Source organism: Ovis canadensis, chromosome 3, assembly GCF_042477335.2.
Source record: "Ovis canadensis isolate MfBH-ARS-UI-01 breed Bighorn chromosome 3, ARS-UI_OviCan_v2, whole genome shotgun sequence".
Taxonomy (NCBI): Eukaryota; Metazoa; Chordata; class Mammalia; order Artiodactyla; family Bovidae; genus Ovis; species Ovis canadensis.
The window spans coordinates 159751330-159768738 of NC_091247.1; the positions used below are offsets into that span (position 1 = coordinate 159751330).

The 17409-nt window shown below is 39.4% G+C and overlaps 1 protein-coding gene and 1 long non-coding RNA gene across 2 annotated transcripts in view; one reads left to right on the plus strand and one right to left on the minus strand.

Annotated features, from left to right (window-relative positions):
* The window catches only part of LOC138435850 (uncharacterized), a 30943-nt gene extending 28624 nt beyond the window's left edge, over positions 1 to 2319 (plus strand). The window contains exons 3-4 of the long non-coding RNA XR_011255276.1: positions 393 to 509; positions 654 to 2319. This is a non-coding gene — a long non-coding RNA (uncharacterized lncRNA). The remainder of the gene's footprint in view (positions 1 to 392; positions 510 to 653) is intronic.
* The window catches only part of HMGA2 (high mobility group AT-hook 2), a 145226-nt gene that overhangs the window by 109899 nt on the left and 17918 nt on the right, over positions 1 to 17409 (minus strand). The window lies entirely within an intron of this gene.

The window sequence follows — 17409 nt, forward strand, 5'->3', positions numbered from 1 at the left end:
TCATTAATCCTCAGGAAATGCCTGCACCTCCATCATTATTGCTAAAGCACCATTATAGAAAATTCTCACAGTTCTAATATATGGAAATTTGAGGCTATTTTGCAAGCCCACAGTATTCATGTTAGTTAATAGGCCACCACTGAGCACGGAGGACGTAATTATCAAAACGACAGAAGGGAAAATGTTCTCCTAGGTCTGTAAGATTATAGGAAATGGGGACTAGCCTTATGGGAAGAAGTCAATTTGAAGCTAAAAGACATTAATTTAAAGAGAGATTTGGAATCACATATATAAAAGTTAATAAAAGACACAGCATACATTCCCAGTACTTGCTTTAAAAAAGACTTTTAAAAAAATGTACAAATTAAGGTTATATGGACATTTCCTCCCAGATCGATCAAATAATGCTAAAGAGAATGAAGTCAGGAAGAATGTTTATGAAACACAAATGACTGTATTCAACAAGGGAAGTTCAGGAGAATGCAAACAGTAGAGAGTGCTGACTGCAGGTAGGATTTCTTTCTTTTTAATTTCTACTTAAAAATTGTACACACACCATGAAATACTTTGAGCACACATTCTGTTCTAGACTTTATTACCACAAAATAATTTTTCAAAAATTTGTTTTTTGTTTTTATTTTTTTACATCTTAGCTAGAGGCGTTAGCACATGCAAACAAGCATCTAACAACTGAAGATAAGACTAAAGTACTACACAAATACAGTGCGAATGTTCTGTGACACAGTTTTCAATTCTTTACAAAAAACTTTTATTGGCTTCCAGGGTAAACTGAAAATTAGGTGTTTTCAGGTCTATTCATTCCCTCCTTTAAATAAACAGGACCCAACAAATGGTTTCAAAGTGGGGAATTAATCCAATAATCACACCCAAAACAGTCTATAAATCTTTTCAATGTGTTATTGTAACAAACTACAAATATTGGATATGATGCTTTACACTTAATGAAACTCACTACAGTTCTCATGGTGTGTTACAAAGACTGCCTAGTTCTAAATATGGTTTGGAAGCTAAGTAGACCTATTATGGATTGAACTGTGATCCCCTTCAAAGATGCTGAAGTTCTAACCCTTTGTGCATCTATGAATGTGACCGTATTTGGAAACAGGGTCTTTGTATACGTGATCAAGTTAAGCTGGGGTCATTAGGGTGGGCCGTAATCAAAGATGGGGCTTTCCCAGTGGCGTTAGTGGTAAAGAAACTGCCTGCCAATGCAGGAGACCTAAGAGACTCGGGTTCGATCCCTGGGTGGGGAAGATTCCCTGGAGGAGGGTATGGCAACCCACTTCAGTATTCTTGCCTGGAGAATCCCATGGACAGAGGAGCCTGGCGGACTACAGTCCACAGGGCTGCAAAGAGCTGGATGTGGCTGAAGCAACTTAACACAATCAAAGATGACTGGTGTTCCTTCAAGAGAAGAGACATGGGAACGCACAGGAAGGCAGGAGAAGGAGAGACTGGAGCAACGCAGCCAGAAGTCAAGAACATCAAGAGCTACCAGTAGCACCCGAGGCCAAGGGAATGGCATGGAACACAGTGTCTCCTAGAGCCTTCAGACACAGCATGGCTCTACGCTTTTTGGACTTTTGCTTTCCAGAACCATTAGAGAATAAATTCGTGTTATGTTAAGGCCCCGAGGTTCATGCTCCTTTGTCACGGCAGCCCTGGGAAACGAACACAGGACCTGAGGAAAGAGGTGGCGCCGGAGGGCTGTCAACACTACAAATGGGAAACCAAGACAAGACTGGGGGGTGACAGGAAGCTGCTCCCTGCAGGGAAAAAGCAATGGACTAGGAATCAGGAAACCTGGTTCTTGTCCCAGCTAACGAGGTGGTATGACCCTGAGCTGGACACTTAATTGTTCTCAGCTTTCATACTGTCACCCGCAGAACATGAGCGAACTCAATTATTTAATCTCTAAGTCTAGGGTTACCGACGGGCAGATAAAGCAGCAGACAGACCAACATTTTCATACTTACAAAAATCACTCTTCTGGCATAGCTTTGACAAGGTCTCAGTGACAGACAACAGGACACGGGACGGAGGGCCGCTGGCTCTCGCTTGCCACTTCCAGGGTCACGCCAGCGGTCTCTCCCACACTTATTTGGATCAAGTCAGGTCCAAAGAACTTTGCTATGGAAGTAATAGCCTGTCCTGATACTCTTTTATAACACTTTCTTTTTAACACATAGTTTTTCTGCCTTTCCAAGATTTTCAAAATGTCTCCATCTGATTCAAAAGTAAGCCTGTGTTTAGACAAGATGATTGTTACCACCCCAAATAAAGGATGTCACTTGCAAACCATGATTTTTTAATTTCACTTTGCCAATAGGAAAAGTACTCATCCAGAGAAGAAAATAAGCACTGCATATGCTGTGACTTAGTTGGGATTTAGGATCCAATAGGACAGTGGCAATAAATACAGTACATGTGTTCTCTAAATGGTTGCTATAGTGATCAGATTTACAGCTTTTTGCTCATTGGTTTTCATGTCCAAACATCACCATCATCACCATAAATTCTGGTCATCTAATCAAACACTCAGATTCCAGGAGTGACTAGTGTAACATAACAGACCTTCATCATTCAGACATTTTCATATTTACAGTTGGAGCTACTTACAAATCCAGTTTTTCTCAGGTTGGGAGTATAGGAGACTTAGCTGGTGAGGCATCCTGTCCATCTGCCTACTGTTTGCATCTCAGTTTAGCTTTGCTGTGTATATGTATGTGACAGGTGCAATCTGTTTTAAAATTAGGGAATGTAATGCTATTGTGGGGCTTCCTAGGTGGGTGCAGTGGTAAAGCATCTGCCTGAAATGCAGGAGACTTGGGCTTGATCCCTGGGTTGGGAAGATCCCCTGGAGAAGGAAATGGCTACCCACTCCAGTATTCTTGCTTGGAGAATTCCATGGACAGAGGAGCCTGGTGGGCTACAGTCCGCAGGGTCACAAACAGTTGGACACGACTGAGCACACACATGCGCACGCTCATACACACCTTACTGTGGCATTCTCAAGTGTATATATTCCTAAAGGTCTCACGAGAATGGGATTCCACTCCAGTTCATTCTAGAGACTGGGCCAGATAGGCAAAGCACAATTAACAGGACATTTCCCCCAGTGAATATCTGTCCTCACGGACATCTAAAATCTGTGTGAAGCACGCTTCTGGGGGTGGGTGGGAGGAAGCATTTATCCACAGCCTCAGGTCTCTGGAGACAAGTTTCGGTATATCCTACTAGGGCAAACAGGTACTCACATCAGCCTGTTGTTTGTGGCCTGGGGAAAAGCAGGTGTGTTACACTCCTAGGCCAACTCTTCGCTTCCTGGCCTCTGAAATTGGCAGAACTCTTAATACAGTACAAAAGCGTAAGTTACTCCAGGCAAGTAGTTTGCTGTGTGCCAAGCCCACCTATGATTCTGTCTGGGCCAGCCAGCCCTTTCTAATGAGGGAATGTGAAAGAGTAACTACACAGCCACAGACAGGAGCCACGGGCCAGATTTCCACTCTCCACCTCGCTACAGTCACACAAAGTTCCTGTGTGTTCAGAAGAGAAGACACATCTTCATGTCTGTCATCACCGGATGTGCTGAAAACTCTCAAGCAACTGACAGTCTTCAGAAAGAATACCTCTGGTGGTGGATACAGGAATCTTCACAGGTGGTAAAACTGTACAGAGCTGAAAACACACACATACGCACACAGATGTGTTCACAAAGAACTGGAGAAATCTGGGGGAAATGTACTCATACAATATCCTAGCTGGGATATTGTACCATAGTTTCACAAAATGCCAACATTGAGGGGGAAATGTGACAACTTGAGAAAGGAATTTTTCTGTATAATTTCTTGTAACTGCATGTGAATCTGAAATTAAAATTAAATTAAAAAGAAAAATAAGAATATATTTTCTAAAATTTAAGGTCAAGGAGGAGAAAAGAAGAAAAGGGGTCTAATTTTTCTACCCAGAGAAAGAGTAAGAAAGAAATTTTTTATTTTAAAAATATCTGTAAATGTATAAAGCTGTCAAAAGCTTCCTTTCCAGTTTGATATTTTCCCTATTCAGAAATTTGGAAGCAATGTGGGGGGCCTTCCTTCTGATCTTTTTTTTTTGGTGGGGGGCAGAGTGAGGTCAGAAAAATGTGGAACACCAAGCATCTCAAAACATGTACCCCCATCAGCTATTTTTCATTCTGAATGCTTTCAAATGTCACAATATTATACATAGTTTATCAATTTTGCATTAAGCTAAAACTCATTAATCCCGTAAGAGGTCTTTTTATGATTCATGAGAAGCCGCGCTGTAAACCAGTGCAGCCATCTTCTTAGACTTACATTCCCTCACGACTGCCTCAGCTTTCTCCATGGATTTTAACTGGGGAGTCAAATGCTATGGTGGTGTTCTCAAATTTGGATATTCCTATTTGAGATCCAGGGAGAGACAGGAAAAGTAGCTAAATTTATTGAGCGCTCACGATGTGCCAAGCACTGTGTATTGAGCTGCCGAGACCAGGAAGGGCGGGACCTGTGTGTGGTGAGGGTACAGGCTCATGCCCCAGACATGACATCACACCACCACTCTGCCTGCTCAGAATCACTGACTTTGGAGGCCAGAAACGATTACATGATTCAATGGCTAAGGTCACAGACAGCCATGGGAGAAAGGACTCCAGGAAGGCAGCATGTACAAATCCGAAAAGGACAGCTGGATCACTGTGGCTAGTTTTCTTAGACTCTCGAGTCATTTAAGTAATCAACAGGGATATTTAACCAAATTCCACTCTCTAGTACCCAAACTTAAGCACATTAGTTCCATAATTAAACCTGGCACCAAACTGAATTGAGGTAACAAAACAAAAAGATGAATCCAAATCCAAACACGGGGAAAAGCTTTTGATTAACTACAAACTCTTAATTGTATATCCAATAGATTTAAACAATGAAACCAATAAAACATGTAAATATTTACTTATATGTGGCTATCTCTTCTACTGCCCAGGTTCCCTCTAACCTCCAAGGTCACTTAGATTCTGAGCAGTCCCAGAAGTCCTAAAGTTCTCTTCTTACTCAGATGTGTTTGACCACAACATTCTTCTGTTCGGAACTTTGCAGTGGCTACCTTAAGTCTCAGAATCCTCTCCATTACTGTCCATCGCTGCAGAGATCTCTGCTGCTCATTTCCCCCCTCCTGGGTCATGTCATCTCTTTATTACACCTGGCCCTGTCTTTATGCACCTAAATCTGCTTACTGATTCAACCTCTCTGTACACAAACTTAAGCCCTGTAATGTTGAAGCTGTTTTAATATGTGTCTGTCGTACATCTTTGAAAGTTGTCAGTTTTAGCCTTCCAACCATAAGAGCTGATGAAAGTGGAAACAGAGAAAGAGTAAATGCTCTGTAATTGCTCTGCAGGATAAGGGTGAGGCTGAGTTCAGAGATCTATGTTTTAAAAGTTAGATAAGTAACAAGACCAATTTCTTTCACCCTATTGTAAAGTATTAAATTTTTTACTTGCTGATTACACTTACTGGTATCATTTTATGATTGTGGGGTGCTTGGTGACTCATAAATGACTTTTTTTATCCTCACTCCAATCCAGTGAGGAAGGTAAAGAAGTCAGAATTATCATCCCCATCTTACATATGGGCAAACGGACTCAAGGATGTTCAGTGACTTGTCCAAGGTCATATACCTGGAAATTCATTAAGTTGGAAAGGAAGTCAGAGAGGCCTTTCATTGAAAACCTAGTGTTCCACTACCATACCATCTGAAGTCTTGTTTAGAACCATGGTTGTGTGCGTGCAGCTTAGTCATGTCTGGCCCATGTCTATCTCTTTGTTACCCCATGATCTACAGCCTGCCAGGCTCCTCTGTCCGTGGAATTTTTCAGGCAAGAAATACTGGAGGGGGTCGCCATTACCTCCTAGAGCATCTTCCCAACAAGGCATCAAAGCCCCCACTCCTGTGTCTCTTGCACTGGCAGGCAGATTCTTTACCACCAAGCCACCTGGGAAACCCAGAACCATGATCAGTGGGTTGGAGAAAAGAACACCGTCAGAAAGACCTGGGAATGTTATTACGCAAAATGAAAAAGCTGACAATAAAATTTCACAGATTTTAACAATAACAATACAAGATACCACATGTTGAGGCTTTACCAGGAATGGGACATGTTAGCTAAAACTGCAAGGGAAGGATGATCAGCCTCACTTCACAAAAGAAGAAATTCAGGATCAGAGAGGTAATAACGGCCTAAGGTTAGTAAGAGATAAGGACCAGGCTCAAACCCAAATCTGTTAGGACCCAACGTGTGCACACTTTCTGCTACTCCAAGTAGGAAGGTTTATTTTGAAAAAGGACATACCAGATGTTCTCTATCACCATTAGGAACAAGACAAGAGGAAATGAACTGAAAACCGTATAAGGAGAAATTTAGGTTGAACGTCTTAAGACCTTCCTGTCACAGGCGGAGTGATTAAACTTGCACACCATTACCAAGGGTTCTCAAGAAATCTCCTTTCTAGATGGCTTTTTCACATACGTAAGTTCTCCCAAAGAGACTTTCATGACTGTAAGGAAATCAGTCTAAACATTTTCTCAAAAAAGTCATGAGAAGATAAAAACCACAAAATAGGACACCTAAATTTTCACACAGATTCAAAAAGCTGTGTTTGCCTTATGGATACAAAATGTCAGCTTCTCACATGGGGGTCTAAAATCTTATCATAACATATTACTTAAAACAATAGCAAATAGTAGTGCTGAATACACACCATATTTTAATAATCTCAGGCAGAAAATTCTTTATTCATTAAAAAAAAAAAGTCAGTCACAAGGGAATTCTTCATACCGTGACCATGTATGGCCAAGTTCTCTCACATTATACAATCTATACATTAATATGATGTATGCAATTAATAGGAAACCATGTGTTGCCAATGAGCATGATATGAATGGGTTCTCTGAATACTAAGGAATCCTTGAGAGGTTTTGACAATGCAAGTAAGGTAATAGAGATGTTTTGTTTCTATAATTTCCAAAATGGGTCCCAATTGATCTACACTGAGATTAGGGATTTAACAGCAAAGCAGACTGGTTATGCATTAGACAAAGTTGCCATTTTTTTGCTTATAATATTATAGAGTTCAAACAATTCTGTGTAGCTCATCAGCTGCCTGAATATCATGCAAACAATATACAAAATCCTAAGCCTGGCTCATTCATTGGTCAATTTTAATGTCTACAAAAGAAGTAGATTACCCCTGGGGAAGAGCATGACCAAATGAAAATACAGACTTAATAAACCATTGTTTTGGTTTGATAGCCTGGAAATGAGCACTCTAAATGGCAAATCCAAATGGAAAGTCAGTAAACTCTATACCACTTCTCTGAAAAGAATTATAGGGATGTGAATTAGGGTTGGGAATGAGTTCATTTTCATCCAATCCATATGGGAAATAGACGGTCCAAAGATAAGAAAGGAGATGGAAGGATGTAAAAATCAAACATAACCTACTCCTAGAAGAGAAATGGAAAATTGAGTAAGAGCACAGGAGAATGAAATGTTATGGGATTTCCTAAGTGGTACGAGAAGTCCAGTGGTATGAGAAGCACTACTCACCGAATGCCAGTCTCTCAAGAGAATGGTCGGAGGGGGGCCACAGAGATGGCCATTTGTACTTGCAGTTCCACCCCAGATCTACCAACTGAGAGGGAGCCAGGTCTACAAATGCTTCATCAAAATGCATTAGGGAATTTGGGTGTGTGTGCTCAGCCGTGTCTGATTCTTTGCAACCCTGTGGACTGTAGCCCACCAGGCTCCTCTTTCTGTGGGATTTCCTAGGCAAAGTAGTGGAGTGGGTTACCATTTCCTACTCCAGGGTATCTTCCCGACCCAGGGATCGAACCTGAGTTTCCTCTGTCTCCTGCATTGACAGGTGGATTCTATGCCACCTGGGAAGTCCATTAGGGAATTTAAAGACCATTAAAGTTGGGCCATCTGAGAGGACAACAGCAGGAAAGAAAATGTATTTTCTTACTGAGATTCTGTAATGAAGAAATTAGATTCTGGGATCAACTTTAGACACACACTGGCGGATATACGTCTTCTCTGATGTCAGAATCATTTGAAACAGGGAATGATAAAAGACTGCAAAACAAGTGGTATTTTATATAGAATAGTATCAGCTATAATCTTTACGATTCCCTGCTCCTCCATACCTCCCTGGGTGTTGGTGCTTCCTGCAATAGGGTACTCCCTCAAGACTGAAAATATTTGGATTGTCTAGAAACTTGGCCGACCTGCGCTTCCTTTATTGGTAATGTTAATGCTTAAACTTCTAAGTTATGTGACATTGCTACCTATGTTATTCCTACTGTGAAGTCCTATGCCTACAGTGATGTAAACCTAGGGCGTTAGATTTCCCCCCAATGAATCCCTAGCTATAAACCCCACTGCTTTATATGTCACTTTAAGTGCTTCAAAATAGCCTTAAAAGAAGTCAAAGAAACAAATAGTTATCAACTGAGTCTCCTCATCTTTCTTTGCAGGTTAGTACTAAAAATCAGGAGGAAAGGAAATGGGAGACAGACAATGAAAATGAGTTCATGTAGAAAAAAAATCAGAAACTATCTTTGAAAATTATCTTGTGACGTTTTGCCAATAAAGCTCTTTTCTGTTTTTCTGATGATCCAAAGCTGTGACAAAAAATTCTTTTAAGGTAGAGTGCCAGAGTCTATTTTGGAAAGCAGAATGCTATTTCCAGGGGTGAGCAAATGGAAACGTTAATATAGAGCAAGGCGTTCAAAGTCTGCATCGGGCCTGGCTGATAGTGGCTCACAGCGTAGTTCTTAAGTGGAAAGGCATAGGCTGGAATTCAAAATCGTGATAAACACTGCTTTGATGCCTACAGGTTGTACTTTTAACCCTTGTGTGGGCAGTCCAAAAATACAAAACCTCTGATTAAAGAAGGAACTCAATTCAAATCCACACTTAGTACTGGAAACAAAAACTGAAAGGCCATGCTTTTTTGCACATTAATGAAATACTATCATTCTGTTCCCCAGACATTTATTAAGTCTTACACATCTGAGCGACTGAACTGAACTGAACTGATGGACCTGAAACTATACTAACATCTATGCTTATGATCTATTGAGTGCTTGTCTCCTGATGAATGAAAATTTTTGAAGGCTTCTCATTTAATTCTTATGAAACAATCCTAAGGGATGAGAACTATTATTAACCTCTGTTTTGCATCCAGGGAGACTGGGCTGGTGACAATGAGCAACTTGCCTTGATAAGCTGATAAGGGAACCAGGCAGTCTGAGCTCTTAATCACTTTGGTGAATTCCTCCCTATGTCCTAGGTGCTGAGGGTAAAAAGATAACTACAGCTTGCTCTCTACCCTCCCAGAGCTAATTTTTAAATACAAATGGAAGCACGATTCTGAAACATTAAAATACATGATCAAGTTGTTTTACCACCTAGTGATCTTTAGATTATTTAATAAATATAAATTAAATTCTTTTTGCAAGAACAAAGAGAGAAAAGATGAATATATGCTAGAATGGCAGCTCAAGAGGATTACTCTGGTCTTTCTGTTTCCTTTCTCCTTTTCTTTTCGGAGCCTGTATCTGACTATTGAATACCTATCTTTTTATTGTTGCTGTTCAGTTGCTAAGTCGTGTCCGACTTTTTTGCGACCCCATGGACTGAAGCCTGCCAGGCTCCTCTGTCCATGGGATTTCCCAGGCAAGAATACTGGAGTGGGCTGTCATTTTCTTTTCCAGGGAATCTTCCCGACCCACAAACTAAACCCGAGTCTCTTTGCAATAGCACGTGAATTCTTTACCACTGAGTCACCAGGGAAGCCCACCTAATTGTTTTAAGTCTAACTTAACTAAATATAGGCTTCTCAGCTAATCCCACTCCAGTATTCTTTCCTGGAAAATCCCATGGACAGAGGAGCCTGGCAACTACAGTCCAAGGGGTCGTAAAGAGTCAGACACGACTGAGCACAAGTGTAACTAAATATAATTGAACTATTTTAATAAATCATACATCTGATACTAGCCTGGATATGTGCCGTGGTGATAATGAGCGAATATAACTCTGAGCCCACCAGTACAACTAATTCACAAATTTATATATATATATATATATATATATAAAGTTCAAAGCAACATAATCACTTCTATGGAAGGTCTCTCTAATTCAAAAGAGTTCAAAATATTTGAAATCTGGGCTTTCATTTACCCGCACGACATCTGAAGCACAGAGCAGTGATCTAATGACCTGGCATCAGGTTTCCTTTTGTTGCGAGCACCCCAAAGGCAGCTACCACCGATTTTGTTGGCCTCTACATTCCCAGGACCTAGCACAAACCTTGATCCATAATATTGCCAGAAGACTTTGTTGGACAAATGTGAAGTCATAAAGTCAACAGGTCTCAGAACTGAAGCCCTAGCGTTTAAATGGTCAAGCCAAGAAAGACACAAGCAAACGAACAAGTGAACCAAAGTGCTTAAGTTTCTTCTCTATCCACTGTCTGTCTTACATGCTGAGCCTTCTGCACAATATTATGTTCAAAGAGACACTCGAAGTGCATTTTTTGGCACCTCACATCAGCAGTGAAACCACAGCTGATGACATGGCTTACCTTGGTCATAGAAGTAGGGTGAGCTCTATGATCTTTTAACACCTCAACAGGGTGCCTCCTGCTTCATAAGGTAATCTCCATTTGCCAGAAGTTAAACAACTGTCATTCCCCAACCTGCCTCTAATCCAAGAGTGCACTTAGCAGGTGGCGCTACTGAAGAACCTGCCTGCCAATGCAAGAGACGCAAGAGACGCAGGTTCGATTCCTGAGTCAGGAGGATCCCCTGGAGAAGGAAATGGCAACCCACTCCAGTACTCTTGCCTGAGAAACCCCATGGAGAGAGAAGCCTGGCGGGATTCAGTCCATACGGTCGCAAAATGCAAGAGTAGACAGTGCAATTCCTCTGTCTTCGAACAGGGACAAAGCCTTGCTAAATAAACCAAGCCTGATCGGCAGCCACTCATCAATACTAAGGAAAAACAAAAAAGAGACTTCACTTCCAACAGCATTCTGAAAAAGATATTTTACCTTGAAAATTATAAGAATGAAAATTTATCACAAAGTTTTATAAATGTATTAAAAGAATGAATAGCGAATAAAAAAGAAATTTCAATGTCATAGCTGCACTAAATTTACCCCTGAGGACAGGGTTTGGGGGTGGCTTGGATGTATCAAATTGACAGGTAATCTGAAAACCCTATGTCTGTCATTACTCCCAGCCTCCTTCCCACCAAGCCTTTTACCAGAGTTGAACCCTGTTCCCAGGCCTGCCCTGCATCTGGTGGAGGCGCTAATGAGCAGTGAAATGGCCAAAGGGCAGGCAGCAGAGGGGAGCAGGAAAAACAGCACAAAAAAGGGAACAGGAGGCTGAACCTTCTACAAAATCAACAATCAGTCCCTGGATAATAGTGCTGGTAGTAGTAATAAAGGTTTCTATATTTTGCAACTCAAAATGCTTGACATTCATTAATTATAGATAGACCACTCCTACTTAAATGGGAGAGAAAGTATTGAGTACATTGAGCAACCTGCCCAAAGGTACACAGTTCATCAAAACCGTCTTTACCTATGTCCAGAAAAGAAACAGTAGGTTTGATTAAATCCCACTGGATTGACATTTTGCCAAAAATAGTGAAATATTTGTGTCAAATATGGAAGAGTTTAGAATCAAGAACTCCTTGGTTAAAAAAAAAAACAAAAAACCTTAAAAACAGATTCCACTCTTTAAAAGAGAACAAAAACATTCTCTTGACACATGGAGTAATATTTTTACCTATCTTACCTTGTTGAAAAAATATATATGGCATATTAGTGTCATTTATACATGACAGGAGGGTTTCCAGTGTTTTAGAAATACTTACTGCCATCCATAAAAACTCAGATTTGGGGAAACATAAGTAAATAAGTGTATGATAGTATGGATAAAGTCTTTAATGCATTTACTGTCATATAAAATGGTCACTGAATTTCATAGCACCTGCCATTTAATCAGAGTGAAACTGAGATTACTACCTTGGCCAAGATTTTAGTGATCTGATTATTTGGGTAGAGAAACAGGACATTTATTTTAACTGCCTCCTGTCTATAATCTGCCACTCAGCCACAAGTGGATAACATATTCTTCCTGGATCATAGTTTAATAAAACCACATGGCCACTGTGGTACAATCATTTGAGCAGTGGACCCGAAGGTCAGTGTCTGAATAATCCTGAATGGCCAGCATCTGGTAGAAGCTGGTCATGCCAAACTGAACTGGATGACCAAGAAGAGCTAGTTATCAATCTCTTTGTTAAAAATATCATTAACTGAAAAATTAAGAACAGGACTTCAATACTGAGACAAGAATAAAAGAATAAAAGAGATCAGAATACTAGTGATCAAATCCAATTCTCCCATTCTGAGCATGATTTATTTATTAGTGTTTTCATTATTTAATCTTGTAATTTAAAATAAGCATTTTAGGGAATTTTGCAATAAGTTATTTAAAAAGAAAGTTAATTTAAATCACTTTCCCCCACAGAGTTCTGTTGTGGTTTGCCAAAAAAAAAACAAAACAAAACTCCATTTTTATTACAAAATACTGCAAAGAAGGTAGTTTCAGAAAATATAGTTTACCAATACTGAACACCTTCTAAGCATCAGAAAATTTGTATTATAATTACTGAGCATATATCAAAAACTCATGTGTTATAGAGGAAGCATCTCTAGGTTTTTAAAGCATGTTGTTTTTAACATATTCAAATGAAAAATGGTTTTATCTTCACATACTCCATTAACAGATGGTTTTTGATGTTCTATCAAAGTCATTTCTTTCCCTCAGTAAAATGTTACAATTATATGCAAAATGCATTACTGGATATTTCTTTCTAACCATAGAAGAAATATTTTCAGTTTAAACAAGCAAGTATTAAATTACAAGTGGCTAAAAGTTAAAAAAAAAGTAAGAAACATCTGGAGAGAAAAAATAATGGAAATGAAAACCCAATGTTTTCAACAGTAGATTTCCAGGTTCTTCAATACATCAATACTTGGAATATTTAGAAGAAATCCAAAGAGTTTCAATCAGTCTAGTTGTAAGAAGTTTTACTCTGATTTAGTTCCTCCCACTTGATTTTAAAATCATAATTTAAGTTTCTAGATTTCTACAAACTCAGAAAAACAAAAAGCTCTTGCCGCCTATCTAGAATGTCTGACTAACAAATGAAATTACATCACTTTCTTGTGATCACAAGCTCTTTTATAAAAGAAAGACAACTGTCCCTCAAAAGAGATGGAATGGAAATGCATATTTTTAAATCAACATACCGCACACACCCCATTACCAAAAGGAGAGAATCAGCAATCCGAGAAAACAGCTGGGGTTTGTTAGTAACTTTCTAGTGACCAACTGAAGTTAAGCTTCAGCATCTGGTACTTGGGTCAATTTCTAGGTCAATTTCTAGGTCAATTTCAGTATCTCCAGAATGATTCTTTTTTTTTCCTTTACAAACCATTAATTTATATTGGGGAGTATTTCCCTCCCCTTGTTAATTTCCTTTCTCATAAAGATACTCTGAAAACAAAACACTTAAAAACATCCCTGGTTCCCACTGATTTATTCTTTATTAGTTTGTCTTCGCTTTTTTTCCTCCAGAAGCACTAGCTGCTTCACAAAGCAACATCTGGATGGAGCATTTCATATACAAGGTTAACATCTTTATTATCGTCATGTATTCCTGAACCTTAGCTCCACTCTCTAAAACTTTTGCCAAATACTTTCCATCACTAAATCAGTTGTGTGATGGGCTCCTTTCTAAGGCCAAAATGAAGAAATACAAAGAAATATGAAATGCCTAGTTTCACCTGGGAAAACGATTGACTAACATATACCTAAGTAGATTCTAAGAAGCCAGAACAGCTCTGCATGTGCCTACTGAGGCAAACAGCAGAAATTCTACTTTCTGAATTGATGAATATGACATCAAACCTCTAGAGTAGCAGGCTTATAAGCTGCCATTTAAATTATTTTCCTTAACTATAAGTAGATTTAAAATGTAATTTAGTATTATTTATAAGCTATTCTTAGACTTGATGATATTCAGCAGATATATTAAAGATCTAATTACACCACAAAGGGTACTTGATGAGTTTGATAACATAATTGTCACCTCACTCCATGTGTAACTATAGGCAGCTATAAGTAATTAGGGTTTAGGCAGTGTGTAATATCTACATGAAAGTGTAGAGTGGAATTAATAATAATGTCGAACATTTATTGAGTATTTACTATATGCCAGACCTTGTATTAAGCCCTTTGCATCAATTCCCTATTTAATCCTCACACAACTCTATAAGAAATGTACCATTCTTGTACCACTCTTAAAGAGGAGGAAACTGGACCTTTAAAACTGAAAACAGAACTACCATATGACCCAGCAATCCCACTCCTGGGTATTTATCAAAAATATAAAAAAATAAATGAAAACACTAATTCAAAAAGATACATGTACCTCAATGTTCACAGCAGCATTATTTACAATAGTGAAGATATGGAAGCAACCTAAGTGCCCATCAACAGACAAATGGATTAAGAAGATGTGGTACATAGAAAATGATGGAATATTACTCAGCCATAAAGAAAGGAAATTTTGCAGGTTATTGCATTAAGTGGAATAGGGAAGGAGACAAAAGACAAACACCGTATGATATCACTTACACGTGGAATCTAAAAAATAAAACTAGCGACCGTAACAAAAAAGAATTAGACTAATACACATAGGGAATAGGGGCTCCTAGTGCGGAGAGGGTATGGGGGAGGGGCAAGAGAAGGGTAGGAGATTGAGGCACAAAATACTATGACTAAAACAACCTACAAAGATAGACAGTACAACATAGGGAATATAGCCAATATTTTATGATAACTATAAGTGAAATATAATCTTTAAAAACTGAATCAGCATGTTATATACCTGGAACAATTAAAATAATTACCTAAAATTAAATAATCTTTTAAAGAGAAGATTAGTTAATCAAATATTTAAAATAATCTTTAAAGTGTTTTTTAAAAGGTCATGTAATTTGCTCAAAATCCCAGTGAATCAAGTGATGGACCAGAATTTGAACCCAAGCCACCTGAATCCAAATCCTGAGCTCCTGACTCAAGAGACCAGTAGAAAAGTCAAGTCCCACTTCTCTTTCCTTCCTTTACCTCTCACTTCCTCCATGCCCAAAAGATGTGAAAGTCCAAAGCAGCTCATCAGAATAATGGATCTGAAATCTGATTCAAACTCACAAGAAAACAGAAGGCAAAGGGGAATAAAGTAAGCAGAATAAATGAGCTTAAACAAAGTCTAGCTAGTCGTCACTGGATTAGTCAACACTCCATCCCCGGAAGAGGCAAGACTGGCACAAATTCTGCTTCTACAGCTACACACTTTCAGTTCATCAGCTTTGGAGTAACCTACCAAGTACTGATTCCAATCACATCGGGTGAGAGGGTTACACTGTACATATCTTCTTCCAGGCCTGTTACAGGACACTATAAAATGTACGAGACATCTTTTTAAAAGCAAAAGAACTTTTAAAACAAAACAAATGAGAAGAATAAAAGGGGAGCAATTTGTCTTTTAGGTCCTGTACCTAGTAAATCCTGTCGGTTCAAAAACATAGCTCTAATATGGGGAAATCAGTGAATGACACTGTTGGAAAAAATTGAGCTTACTATAAAGTACAAGGCTTATTTCCTATGGAAAATGCAATAATTTATTTCTTTAGTACAAGCTCTCCAGTAAAGAATGCCCTTGAACTGAATGCCTTGCTGTGACCAGCCATGCACACTCTACCCAACAGAATATATATGAGCAAAGAGGAAACATGCTGTCGAGAAAAAAAAAAACACAACACAATTTCCTTCTATTTCCTTTTCTAAGTAGAACAACTCTTCTTTGGGGAACAAATCAGGGTCTTGTAACAATTCACTACACAATATTTTCCATTCTCATAGCCAGTAAAAATTAGAAACCAGGAAGGGTCAATGAGGATGGCCCAATTATTCCCAGAAAGGCAAGGGCTTTTGTGGTGGGCGCTTTACATGGGCTCCTTATCCAGCCTGAATATCAGGTGCCTGGAATCCAGATCTCCCTCAAATAAGCAAGAATCCATTGAGAAAATAAAAACATTTAGGTCCTTTAATTATTACCTATTTTATTCCAGCTTGGCTGAAACACTGGCTGTGTGAGAATGAGTAGTGGGAAATAAAGGCATAAACGGAGGTGGGTGTAAATTGTGGGGACTTCAAAGAGCTAAGGGAAGGTTGTAATCAGTTCAGTGGCCAGCCATGGATCCAAGGGAGGGTCCATGAAGAACAGTGATGTGAGTATACCCCGTGCAGGTGAACTGGAAAACACAGGAGAGCCGAAGGTAGAAAAGGTAGGAAGGCCACTTAAGAGGCAAGATATGGAACTTAAGAGTCCATCGACAGATGAGTGCCTGAAGGAGATGTGGTAGACACAGACAATGGACTATCATTCAGCCAGAGAGAGAAAGAAGTCCTGCCATCTGTATGGATGGACCTTGAATACATTAATGCTAAGTGAAGAAAGTCTGATATTGTTTGTGTGGAATCCAAAAATGCTAAATTTATAAAAGGCAGTAGAATAGTGGTTGCCAGGGGCTGGGAGAAGGCACAGGGGTAATGAGGAAATATTAGTCAAAGGGTGCAAACATCCAGGAGGTCCAGCGTTGTGACTGGAGTTCACAGGATTACGGGCTTCCCTGGTGGCTCAATGAGCAAGAACCCACCTGCTAACGCAGGAGATGCTGGTTTGATCCCTGGGTTGGAAAGGTCCCCTGGAGAAGGAAGTGACAACCCACTCCAGTATTCTTGCCTGGAGAATCCCCATGGACAGAGGAGCCTGGAGGGCTACTGTCCATGAGGTCGAAAAAGAGTCAGATAAGACTGAGCGACTAAATAACAACAGCGATGACAACATAGTATTATATACTTGAAAGTTGCTAAGATCTTAGATGTTCTTACCACAGAAAAAGAAACGGTAATTATGTAAGATGAAGGAGGTGTTAACTAATGCCACTGGGGTAATTATTTTGCAAAAGATAAGTCATTTGACCTTATGAAAGGTCTTGTCAGACTCTTTGCTACCCCATAAACTGCAGCACACCAGGCTTGCTTCCCTGTCCTGTACATATTTTATTCCATAAAATATATTTTGTTTATTCCTGTACCATATTTTATTTATCTCCTGGAGTCTGCTCAAACTCATGTCCATTGAGTTCGTGATGCCATCCAAAC